This window comes from Drosophila nasuta, chromosome 2R, assembly GCF_023558535.2.
Source record: "Drosophila nasuta strain 15112-1781.00 chromosome 2R, ASM2355853v1, whole genome shotgun sequence".
Classification (NCBI taxonomy): Eukaryota; Metazoa; Arthropoda; class Insecta; order Diptera; family Drosophilidae; genus Drosophila; species Drosophila nasuta.
The window spans coordinates 12,804,683-12,817,655 of record NC_083456.1 but is presented as its reverse complement, the minus strand read 5'-3'; the positions used below and the strand labels follow the sequence as shown (position 1 = coordinate 12,817,655).

Below are 12,973 nucleotides of genomic sequence, written 5' to 3'. Positions count from 1 at the left end.
AATTGCATAGTTTATTACACAGCCAAATCGATTCGATCGAATTGAATTGCAAACGGAAAATTATGCTTAGCATTATTGCCTTTAATTCATTGGAATTGATTGTAAGAACGATCGTCAAAAGTGCAATGAATTTCATGTGTCTGAACTCATTTCGGATGAGTCATGAGCGAAGACACAACAAACAGCACACATCATGGGGCGTATGCGTAATATATTAGTTTTACAGTTGACTGCTCTCTTTCTCTTTCAGTCTTCGCCCTTCTTATTCACTCAGTTTCGCTCAGTTTCAAAAGCTGGTTCTGATCTTCTCCTCTGGGTGACAGAAGCGCCGCCATCGTCGCAGTTGACGCTTTATGGGCCGCCTTTATCTGCGCTGTCATTTATGGTTATTTAAAAGTGTTAGTTATCATGGTTGTTATACTTGTTGTTGTTGTTGCTGTGTTGACGTTGTCATAGTTGTTGTCATTGTTACTATTGTCGTTGTTGTTGGTTTCTCTGGATATTCAAGAGCCCGCAAGCTAAAGTTGTTTTCACCTTTTACGCTCAACTCGTTTAGAAATTAATGCGAATTCGATTTTGAAATGTGTGTTTGGCGAGTTTGACGAGCTCATTTTTGTCTGTGATTTTGACTCACAGCAAATTTCGCAAGAATCTTCAACCAATGTACACAGTTGTATACGTAGTAGGTGCGTTATTTTTTTTTTTGAGCTGCAACCAACTCGAATAATACAAACAGTTGGAGAGCAACAGTAGCAGCAACAGCAACAGCAACAACGACAACGACAGCAACTGTTTGTTCATTGGCATTGGCGCTGCATATTTGCATAAGAATTAGAAAACCCGCAGAGCGACAAGACACGCAGAAATCTTGTTCGGCATGGGGCATGGGCAAAAAATACAACAAAAAAAAGACACAGCAGATGGTGGAATGGCGTTTGGGGGCATGAGGCGGCCATATAAAGTCGGCAGCACACAAAAATAACTCTCGTGTCTACACCTTCAAAAAGCGACGACGACACAGCAAACTGGCCCATCAAAGCCGCCAGAGGCAGCAGCAGCCTCAACAACAACAACAACACAAATGGCAACATTAGCGCAAATTTCAACGGCGCACAATTTGAATTTGATTTTGTTGTGCGACACAAACACACACACTGAGAGAGATGGGAAACACGTTTATTGTATATATTTATTTTGTTTCGGTTTTTTGGGCATTTTAATATGCATACAGCAACAACAACAGCCACAACAGCCTCAACAGCAGCAGCAGCAACAACTCCAGAAAGACAGACACATTACATTAGCCAGATCTCTTGGCTGTCTCTGGTCTCTGGTTTGGTCTTGCTTTGGCCTGGCCAATGACTTCAAAAACATGTGTTGATTAACATAAATGATTTCTGTCTGCCTCACAGCATGTTGTTGTTGCTGTTGTTGCTGCTGCTGTTGTTGTCTCTCAGCTATTTGTAAAAAATATTTTTGGAAATCTTTATTGCTATTTGGTGTCAAAACGCGAATAGCTTCGTTTGACATCAGCAGCTGGCGCAAATATTTATTGATTTAATTGGCATATTTGTTCATCCCATGACTGCAAATGGCTTGCGAAAGCTTTTTCCTTACCTTTTTTGGTTGCAATTTTCATGCAGATTTTACTCCCAGTTGTTGACTGCAAATAGAGAAAGGTAGAAAAAAACAAAAGGTTAATCAATATGAAGTTGATTTCAGCATACAAATTAGTCGAACTTTAACTATTTGATAGATACTTTGCTACTCCTACTCGTCTTTTGGCCATAAATCTCGGCAAAGTGTCGAAATTAGCATGCTGTCAATGCCCGATACTATTCGAATGCTCGAAAAGCCAATTCATTAGGCTGATTGATGTGGTATTCGATTCTTTTTGAACAACTCAAGATGATTGCCAAATGTATTCTAGCTCTCCTAGCTCAGATTTTGCAATTCAATCGCTTGACATTGGAATGAAACGGAACGGAACCAGACGTCATTTGAAATACAAATCACAACACGTAGCACATCAGGTTTCGCCATGGTCAGCAGAGTCCGACCGACCGACAGTCTCTCAGTCTGTCAGTCATTTTATAGAATTTCTAAACTGGTTGCAGCCACATGGTAGACAAAAGGCCAGGCACATACTAAATGCAAGTACAAGTCTAGAAAAACAACATGTAAGAAAGCTACAGTCGAGTATGCTCGACTGTGAGTTACCCGAAAATAAGTAATTTTCAATAAAACCATATATTACAAATATACATATTAAAAATATACCACCAAATACTAAAATATACTAAAAAACTTTTTTGTTTATACTACATTCAAAATATACCAGATTGTCAGCTAAAGCAGCTCAGACTCGATTGCAGTATGCGTTTTTTGCCATACAAAAGTATTTCTTGAATAACTTTTAAAATTTGCATCCGATCGCAACCAAAGACCATCTTTATCATCTTAGCTGATCCGGAATATATATGTATTTGGGCTCGGAGATGCTTCCTTCTGCCTGTTACAGGCATTTCCTGGAACCACAAAGTTATAATACCCTTCTAACCTATGGGTAGCGAGTATAAAAATGCCAGTAGGTGCTGTTTTTACTTTCAAATGCCGCGCATATTTCACATGCAACAACTGGAATGATCAATGGACCAGTGAGGAATAAAGCTATGGCCAGCTCTTTGGATAATTTGCGTGTGTTAATTGAGACTAAATGGCAGCTGGCAATTGACGGCGGCCCTAACGCTTTGATTAATTATAGACAGACTGTCATAATTTACATTGGATCGACAGTTGTGACTTTTAATATGCTGTAATTGCTGCAGCAACAGACAGCGAAAGAGAAAGAGAGAGAGAGAGAGACATGCAACACAACGAGGCATGCAAGAATTCAATTAGGAGACGAGAAAAAATGGTTGTTGCACAATGAAAACGAAAGCTTTGCCGCTTGTTATTGTAACCCACAAAAAACAACGTATCGAATGCCACTCGAGATGAGATGCGACAAATCACCATCGACATCGACATCGACAGATTTACTTTTCAAGAATTAATCCGTGAGTGATGAGAAACCAAATAACGCCAACTCATTGCCTAATCAAAAGTAAGAGTAAAGAAATTGTTAACAAAAGCTGCCAGCAACAGCAGAGCACAACTATAAACAAATGCGAAAACAAACACAAATATAAATATAAATAAAAATACAATCAACAATGAAAACAAATAATCGTTGGTTGCGCATTAACCCATTTTTCTATATACATATATTTTTTCGTTTGTTTTGCTTTTTGCTATTGCCACAGTTGAAGTCAAGCTGGAGAAGTGCCTGCTGCCTGCTGCTTGCGTGCCTGAAGCTTATTGATCAGAGCCACGTGATCGAATCAGCAGTGAAGCGAAACAACGGCAACCGTGGCAGCAACAGCAACAGTTGCAACTACTACTGACACACCTAGCAAAGCAACGGTTGCAATAATGAGCAACTGCCAGCTATATAGATAAGACAATTGTGTGGGTGCCCATGCCACAAATTCGTTGAATGTTGAATGCTGAATGCTGAAGCCACCTGCATTCGTTTGCTTGGTCTCAGCAATTTGAAAGCCTCCCAATCAGCAGAAAGGCAAACCAAGCCAAAGAAAACAATGCAACATTGCCACAGCGTGTGACTGCCAAAATGTTTGCCAACTCACACACGATTTTGTTATGCATTTCAAATGCAAATTGGTTTTGAAAGGTAATTGATCCCAGTTGCTCGTTGACAGAATAATTCTCTATGACTTTCAAATCAAATGCACACAGGAAATGTACAGAAAAGGAAAAAAAATCCGTAAATAAATACACGAATTTCGGCTATTGACTGTTTATGTATGCTGGCAGTAAAATCGAACAACAAAAAATTAAATAAACTCTGCACGCGCCGTGGCACATTTATAACTTTGAACTTGACAGGGCCAAGAGATCGCGACTGCGCAGTTTATAAAACTTTAAAGCTGGCCAAGTCAATGCTTTTTGTGCGCCTCTCGCTTTTTTTTTTTTTTTTTGTTATGACAGCGTTAATTGATTTTCGTTTTCATTTACATTTTCCATGCGTTTTCTTTTCCAGCACGCATCGTTTAGAAATTTGGAAACTTATCACAAGCAAAGTTCTCGCTTTATTTCTTCGTTCTTTGTAATCGGGTTAAACGCTTCATTACGCATGCAGGCAAGCGTTACAAATTAACCCAGTTATTTATGATTATTTAGTCTTTAATTTTGGTTGCATAGATGAAATGATTTAGATGCCGCGACAACGAATGACATGAGAAATTCTTTAGACTCCGCTCCGATGGAAAGAGTATAAAGAAAAGATCATGTAAATTGCATAATCATTGGGCAGCTGGGCAACTGCAATGGCAACAGCAACAACAACTCTTGACCAATCTCTAATGTGCAGTTGAGGTGAGGGGAAATAGTTACAGATGCTAGACTAGATATTCTTAGAGCTGTGGCCGAAAACAAAAAACGAGTTTCAAGTGTTCGACTTGCTCCATTTTCCAGGCAGCCAGCCAGTCAGTAATTGGCCAGGCAATTGCCAATTGCAATTTGCAATTGTGTTGTGCCCCATCAGATTGATGCCTCAGTTTGATAATGACCAATGCCAAGGCATGCAATTTTAACGGTTGCAAACTGACAGCTTGCACAAAAGTCCAGCTCGTGGGAGAGCGAAGTAAACAGAGAGAGAAAGAGAGGGAGAGAGCAAGCTAGCTGCTAATGTGTTGATGATAATTCGCAGTAGCCAAGCAACAATAAAGCTGCGCATGTTGCACTTGACTCGGCTTATAAGCGAATTTATGTATATGTTGTATATGGGGTTATAAAACAAATGAATAGAGTAATAGGCGTCATAAAATTAGCTAGAAATACACAACAGCAACAACACAAGCAAAAGCAAAACACAAAACAAAACAAAGTGTTATGCGCGACAATTGCCGTCGACAATTAGGCGCATTTTGTTGTCGACACTTTTCCAAACTGCCCCCTCTCTCCCCTCTCACTAAGAGCAGGCCAAGACAGGCAGCTGGCAGCGATTGCATTGAATTCCCCAAAAACGAAACGAAAAATTGTGCAACGACAAAAATGCGAGTCGCAATCGCTGCTGAAAAACAAAGAGAGAGAGAGAGAGATAGAGAGACCGACTGCAGTATGTTGGCCTGGTCGAAGCTGGATTTTTATTGTTGGTGGGTGGATTGGCAATTGCATACACATTGAATTCGTTTCACACAGTTCATTAAGGCGAAACAAATAAATAAATAAAGCTTAATTGAAATCGAAATTGTCAACACAAGAGCCTAAGCCTAATGAAGGTTAATGGACAAAACTTCGAATTCAAACTTCAAATGTTCAAACTCAAATCATTGCCATGAATGAAACGTGCAGAGAGAGAGAGAGCGAGAGGTGAGGAAATGTTGTGAAGTGTTGGTGTTGTGAGTAATGCAAAATAAACACAGTTAATAAATCGATCGAATTTCATTAATTGTAAAATAAACTGGAAACCAAAAGAGACACAGATGAGGTGGCTTTTGGTTTATATGTTGCTTGAGGAAGCGTAGACAACAATCATGCGGAAAATGCGCAGAGACTCATGGCTGTCTGCAACTTGGTAAACTGCAAACTGCGAGATGGGAGACAGAGCGACACATGGTCATAGCATCTCATGATGAACGCATTGGCATGCGTGTGCAACAACAGCAATAGCAACAGACACAGATACAGATACACATAGCCGCATAGCCATAGATACAGATACAGATACAGATACAGATGCTGGCATTGTTGATTGGTAGGCTGTTAACTGGCGACGTTAATTTCACTTTAACAAACATTTCGCTTGTCTCCAAGCAGCAGCAGCAACCACAGCGAGTGGCAGTCGAAGACTTTTGTGGCTTTCAGCCTGATGTCTGTGACAGATCATATAGAAATGTGTTGCATTTTTAATCAAAACGATCGATCAAACGGTAGTTTTATGTTTGACTCTTCCCTCTGCCACACACTCGCTCGCTTACTTGCCTCTTGCTTGCTTTTTGTATGATTAGAGAAAGAGCTGTGTGTACGTACGCACACATATGGCGCTCACTGTCTGCTGCCTGTCTGTCTTTCAGTTTTGTCTGTCTGTCTTTCTCTCTGTTTGTTTGTTTGTTTATCTAACCGGGTCTGGCTTGGTCCCGGTGGCACTTTTTGTGCCTGCGAATGCAGCACATTGACATACGATACACCCAACTACCACAGGCTGCTACAGTGAGGCCTGCATATGTACATATGTGTGGCTAGCTCTGCAATTTCATTTCATTTTGATCGATCGCCATTGAAAATGTAATGCTTTTAAGGAAATTTCAGATACTCGCGGCGATTATGCGTTCTGCTGGCAAACCCTAAACACACAATGCATAAAAAAGGATCAATTTCAAAATGAGAAATCGGAGAATGCAGCTGCCGCTGCTGCTGCTTCTTCTGTTGCCAAATGAGTGATAACTAAACACAGTTATTAGCCCTTCGGCTAGACAACCCTTAACCTTTAACTTGACAGTTGGCAGTGTTTATGTGTGCGACTTCATTGGACAACCTTGAAGTCGCAACCATCAAAAAGCCATTAACGCCTGCTCCACACAACCTTTGGCGCTGCCGCCACCGCCGCTTGCCCCCTGCCACTTGCAACACTCTCATCTCCATAGAGAAGCCTGGGTTTGTTGTCGTTTTGAGTATTTACCAACATCATTACGATGAGGCTGCACATTTTCTCAAGAACTATTATAGCAACTAAACAAAATTATACAATGCATGCATGCAGCAAGCGGCATGATGCATGAGCCAGCACTTGGTGGGGGAGTACAAAGAGGGATGGGGCGACTGAGTCCCCCATGACCCCGAGACGGATTCTCCACCCACCGAGCGCAATGTTTGTTAGAGATACGAGCGAAGAGAAGAGAATAAAATAAATGTATCTTTACATTTCTAAGAAGCATTTAATGCCATCCACACGCCGACGCCAACCAGGCGGGGCATGCGTGTTGCTGTTGCTGTTGCAGTTGCTTCAAAGACTTTGTAATTTCAGCTTGGCTGCAGCGTCTGGGGCCTGTTGCAAGTGTGACTATTAAATTGGCGGCGGTAATTTTAGGTTATTTCTCTTTTTGTTGCAAGTTGCAAGCCCAAACTCAAACACACACAAACATACACAGACTGCACGCAAAGCGACGTCGCCTGCAGCAGCAGCAGCAACAGCAGCAACAGCAGCAACAACAGCAACCATTGCTTGGGCTTGGCCAGCGTCTGGACCACACAACCAAGTCGACTCATTGCGTCGTCATCGCTTTAGGTTTGTTTGCCTTTTGCTGAAATTAACTCTGTTGTAGCTCTGTCTCTATCTCTCTCTCATTTTTTCTCTCTCTTTCTCAGTCGAAATTATGCAATCACTGCGACTGCGTTGCACCCGCGGCACATATATGAAAAGCGAGTCTGGGAGTTGTTCGATTCTCAATTGATTTTTACGACGAATCTTTTATGAGATCGTTCGTCTAACAATTTTTTTTTTGGGCAACTGGTCAGTGGGCCACCCAGCATTTAATTGCCTTGTCTCCTGCCTTTTGCTTTGCCTTGTCTTTTGCTATCGATTGTGTAATTAAAACAGGTCTTTTTCCCACTGCATCTGAGGATGCAGCATCTCGGCTGCAAATCTGATTAGCGACCTACGCGCGACATTTCAGAATCTTTTGCGGCATTCTTGAGTGTCACAGAGTGCTGCAGCTTGAAGCTCTTGCCTGGTGCTCGCTGGTTGACTGTAAGCTGGAGGCCTGTCCAACTGTCAGACATTGCCCACACGCTTCGCTGCACATGTAAAGCAGCTTTGGCGACTGTCAGAGCTATTTATTTGCGCCGAGTCTAAAAGGAGAATGGCTGCCAGTCGCAGTCGCATCCACTGACAAATCAATAGCCAGAACGTAGGCCGAGAGAGACACGGTCCACGGTTCGTTCAGCCAAGTGTAGGCATTAAATATGCTGCTGACACTTTTAAATCTTGTCACACTGTTCGATCGCCATCGCCATCGCCTCGCCATCGCCATCGCCATCGAAATCGGAATTGCAATAAGCCATCGATGATATTGCAACATAATCGAGAATCTATTGCGTGGGCAAGCAGCAACTAATTAAGCAACTCTTTCTTAATCGCTTTGCCAAAAACAGAAAAACATTTTGTTCATTTTTTTGATGAGTTCAAAACCCGCCCATAAAAACTGAAGCTGAAGATAAAAGACTGCCGCAAAACAGTTTGTTACAACTTAATGAGCCGAGCTCACTTTAAACAATATAATAATAATACACTTTAAGAGCGGTAGCCATAAAAGGTGGACGTGAGTGAGGCTAAGCACTAAAGGTCAAGGACTGACGATGTTTCAATCTACAAAAAATCAAGCGGAAATGGGTCAGCGTTAGATTAAAACAAATTAAATGGAATGCTACGAAATTACTTGTAGCTCGAGTTAAAGCGGAATCTTTCTACTCAGCAATTGATTCTAATGTTTGTTTTGCTAAAGCAAAGTTGAGATCCATCATAAAATTAAGTAAGAAAGCTACAGTTGAGTGTGCTCGACTGTGAGATACACTCTATACTACATATTATATTCTTATGAATATACCAATTTAAAATATGCCAAACTAAGAATACTAAAAGATACTATATTTGATTTATTGATATAATATTACATTCATTAGATATATTACGCCAATATACTAAAATATTTTTGGCAAAGAGAATTATTTCTTAAATAATTTATCTGTTCACGCTGATCATGAATATATACATATGTGAATACATAAACATATATACCTAACTGTAGGCACAAAGCTGTTATACACTATGTCTAACGGGTAGAAAAAGTGGCGAAATGGTTTTTGTACTGACATTAATTCCGTATTTGGTATTTGGAATGAAAGTTGGAATTGTTTAGTAAGAATTCTGTTTACTATTTCTGAGATTTGTTTATACTCCATAAACTTTAAAGTATTTTGTTTTGCTTGACCCAGCTTTGCCAGTTTACTGACCACAATAATTGCCCAGCTGTGTGAGAGAGGAGCCCACATAATTTGTTCCAATTGGCAATTGCAATTGCAGATTCGCTTTCAAGTCGAGACGAGTCGAGAACTCTAAGATTTAAATGCATGGCCAATCAGTAGAAGAAGAAAAAAATCATTTGATTTACATTTTATGCGCCTGCTGTTGAAGCTGAGTTGAGTTGGAGTTGAAGCTGAGGCTGAAGCTGCTTTCATTTCAATTGCACATTCTGAATTTATTAGTGCAAAAGCGCTGCAAATGCTGAATGCCAAATCTAATTTATGCGATTTGAAAAGACAAAGCACAGACATGGACTTGGACTTGGACTCGAGTCGAAGTCGAAGTCGCATTCGCAGTCTTGGGGCTCCAGCCAATTCCAATGCCAATGCCAATGGCTTTTGGAATACGATTGCGAATGCGAATGCAAATTTTCCGTTGTCTTTTGAGCCACTTGAACTTTTTTGCGCCGCTTTGCAATTGATGCTGATGCTGATGCTGATACTGAGATACAATGTTGGCATCGCAGGACGTTGTTGTCAGTCAGCATTGCAATGCGATGGCAACAGCCGAGACGGGCACAAGCCAAAAACAGAAACAGAAACAGAAACTGAAGCAGTGCTACTTTGGCCTGCCGATGCAAGCTTATCTTGCCACACAGAGTCATAGATACAGCTGGTGGCTTGGCTTTGCCCTGGCGACGAATTGACGTATGTTTCGGTGCACGCTCATGGGACACTAGGAGGAAAATCGAAATGGAAGAGCATAGAGAGAGAGAGAGAGGTGAAGAGAACGAATGTTGTTTTTTATTTGGAGGAAGTGATCTCATCGTAAATTACAAATTACACAAAGTCACGATATCAATTTCAGATACACTCTCGAACAGCTCTCTCACTCGTGTAGACGTCGTTGTATCTGCTGCTGTTTTGTTGTTATAATTAAATTGTCGCCGTTTTTTTCTTTTTTTTCTATCTCGAATTTTTTGCTAACATAAAACAAATGCTAGCCATGGGAATTGATTAATGTATTCGAATTGATTGAGCGTGGCAAACAAAAGCCACAAACTGAAAAAACCCGCTGCCAATTGAATAAGAATCTTTAGAGCCGACAGACAAAATTTACATAACTTAACAAGAATTCCGTTTGGCTGAGGGTCAAACACCTACACCAGAAAAATACACACAAAACAGAGAAGACAGTGGAAGAAAAAAACAAGTTGCTACCATTGGCCGGAGCATGAGAACAAGTTCATTAGGAGCCAAAGCAACGCGCGCTCTTTTCATCCACATTACTTAGGTAGTGTTTGGTGATTTGCCCCGCCGGAATGGAGAATTCTCACTGCCTCACTGACTAGCTAGCTAGCTGACTGGCGAAAGGTGACCCACATGCGGTGAAAGCAACGGCATTAACTCAAAAGCGCCTTTAATCAGCCTTTGACTAAAAAAATTTCTCAATGAAAAATGCCTCAAAGTGCGCGGTCATGGCATAACTCGAACGCTAATAACTAACACTGACCCATAAAAGTACACCTACACCACATACATAGTGTATGGGTGTATTTTAATTGAAATTGAACAAGCAAAGTCTTGATTTTTGATTTGTTCTCGGAAGCAACATTTTCCATTTGGCAATCAATTTCCTGTTAGCGGAACGAGTTCTCTGTAAACGGTTATTGGCCCGGCCCTTTGCATTCAGCATTTACGTAATCGCATCGTAAGGCAATAATTTATAACCAAAACAAAACAAAACGAAAAACAAAACTCAACTCAACTTAAATGATCGTGCCCTTCCGCATCGCAGTGCTTTCATTAATCATTAATGCACATTTGGTCGCATCGTCTTTGTCAGTTGTTTTTGCTTTTTGCTTTTTTTTTTGTTTTTGTCAATTTGTTTACCTTAATTGTTGACATTTGGCTAAGTGCATAAATTTTAATCACAAAGACGTGAGAGACTTGCGGAGCTTGGCTTTTCATCTCAACACAAAAACGCATTGCCAAATATTGTACCAAAACATAAAGCAAATATTATTGATAAACATGGCAAGCAATCGAAAGGAGAAGCTTAATTAATAAAACAAATATTTTGCTATTTGCAAAGCGCAAAAACGCGCACTTATGCAACATGCAACAGCAATGCAGCAGCAACAACTTGCAACGACTGTCATAAATTTGCACATTGTCAGGTGCGCAAGCATTTTTTGCGTTTTGCTGTTGCCAATTTTCTAACAAATTCTGCCAACAAATTCGTAAAATATTTGCATGCACAAGTGTTTCACTCTCGACTTTGAGGCAAACTCGTAACTGTGCCACATTTGACACACACACGCAGACACTTGTAGGTGGCAAAAAAGGGAAAACGTCACTGAGCTTTTAAGTGTTCAGTGATCAAGCATATGGCATAGGCAATGTACTTTTTATACCCACCATCCATAGAAGGGTATTATAACTTTGTGCACATCACAAATGTGTGTATCAGGCAAAAGGAGGCATCTCCGACTCCATAAAGTATATATATTCTTGATCAGAGTCAACAAATCAGGCGATATAGCCATGTTCGTTTTCCAGTATGATTCACAACATTACGGACTTTAAATGAAATACAATATCGATATACCAAATATAGTCTTCGGTATATTTAAGTATATTTTTTAGTATATTAATAACACTAGACGTCAGAGACTAAATGTACTACTGTATCGATATACTAAATGCCGTATTTTTAGTATATTAATTCGGTATATTTTAATAATAATACTACACTGTTTTACTTTTATTGAAAATGGATATCTCATAGTCGACCACACTCAACTGTAGTTTTCTTATTAGTTTTTTTTTTGGGCTAGAGTATGCAAATATTCAGTTCGAGTTATGTCACCTGGGCAGCACCTGGACGGTCCAAGGCATTGCTTTTTTTTTACGTGTTGCAGACTTGAGCAACAAAAAACGAAAGAAAAACAATGCCAAGCTGCACTTGTTGTTGAGGTAATTTGAGACGCTGCTTTGGCATGGCTGGGCTGCAAGTTAAGTTGCAAGCAGCATAGTTTTTGTTAAAGCTGACCTTCGGTATTTTGTAACTATGATAATTTACATGGCAAAACCAAAAACAAAAACAAACACAAAAACAACATCATCACAACAACAATGCAAATAATAAGCCACAACAACAGCAGCAAACGATCCTGATTTGCAGCCAGGGACAAGGTCAACTGCATATAAAACTGCGCTGCATTACAAATCAATATAAATCGAAGAGTTATAAAAAGCTGAGCAGACCATAAATAAAAGGCCATACAATGAAGTGTCTCAAGATGCCACCAGCAAGCTGCCAGCCACAAACTGGAATCGCACGGGTGAATGGCACAAAACTGAAGCTGAAGCTGCTGCTGCTGCTGCTGAAGCTGAAGCTGGAACTGGAGTCTTGCATCGTCTCTCTGACTGGCTGCTGTGGGGCCAACGCATTGATAACTGCAAAGATGCTTTGCCAGCCACACATAAATCTTTTCACACCCAAGTCCAGACCCCAGACTACGACTTAGTATCTGTGCAAAGTGCATGTAGTTTTGAAATTTGAGCTACGCATGCAACGCTCAGGCAGAGCTAATTACTAGACCAAACTCAAAAGCAGGCAAACAATTCTGAAAAAAAAAAAAATACATACAACAAAATAAAATAACAACTCTGCGGTGTTGTATGATTATCGCTAGTCATAATTTACTCAACAACAACAACAACAGTAGATATTTTTCTGGTTTTTTAATTGGCAAAAACGAAGCGGCATGATATCATATTGTATACTATATAAGCAGTAATAATTTATTTTTAGCCAAATTGACAGCAGTTGAACGAAGTTAAAAAGCAGCAGCAACAAAAAAAAAAGGCCAGATAAAAGTGTTTA

At 40.3% G+C, this 12,973-nt stretch overlaps 1 protein-coding gene across 2 annotated transcripts in view; it reads right to left on the bottom strand.

Moving 5' to 3' along the window:
• LOC132783926 (rho GTPase-activating protein 7) overlaps positions 1-12,973 on the bottom strand; it is a 96,012-nt gene that overhangs the window by 60,080 nt on the left and 22,959 nt on the right. For both annotated transcript variants that reach the window (XM_060789238.1, XM_060789239.1), the window contains exon 3: positions 1,618-1,663. The gene's annotated coding sequence lies outside the window, so the exon portion shown is untranslated. The remainder of the gene's footprint in view (positions 1-1,617; positions 1,664-12,973) is intronic.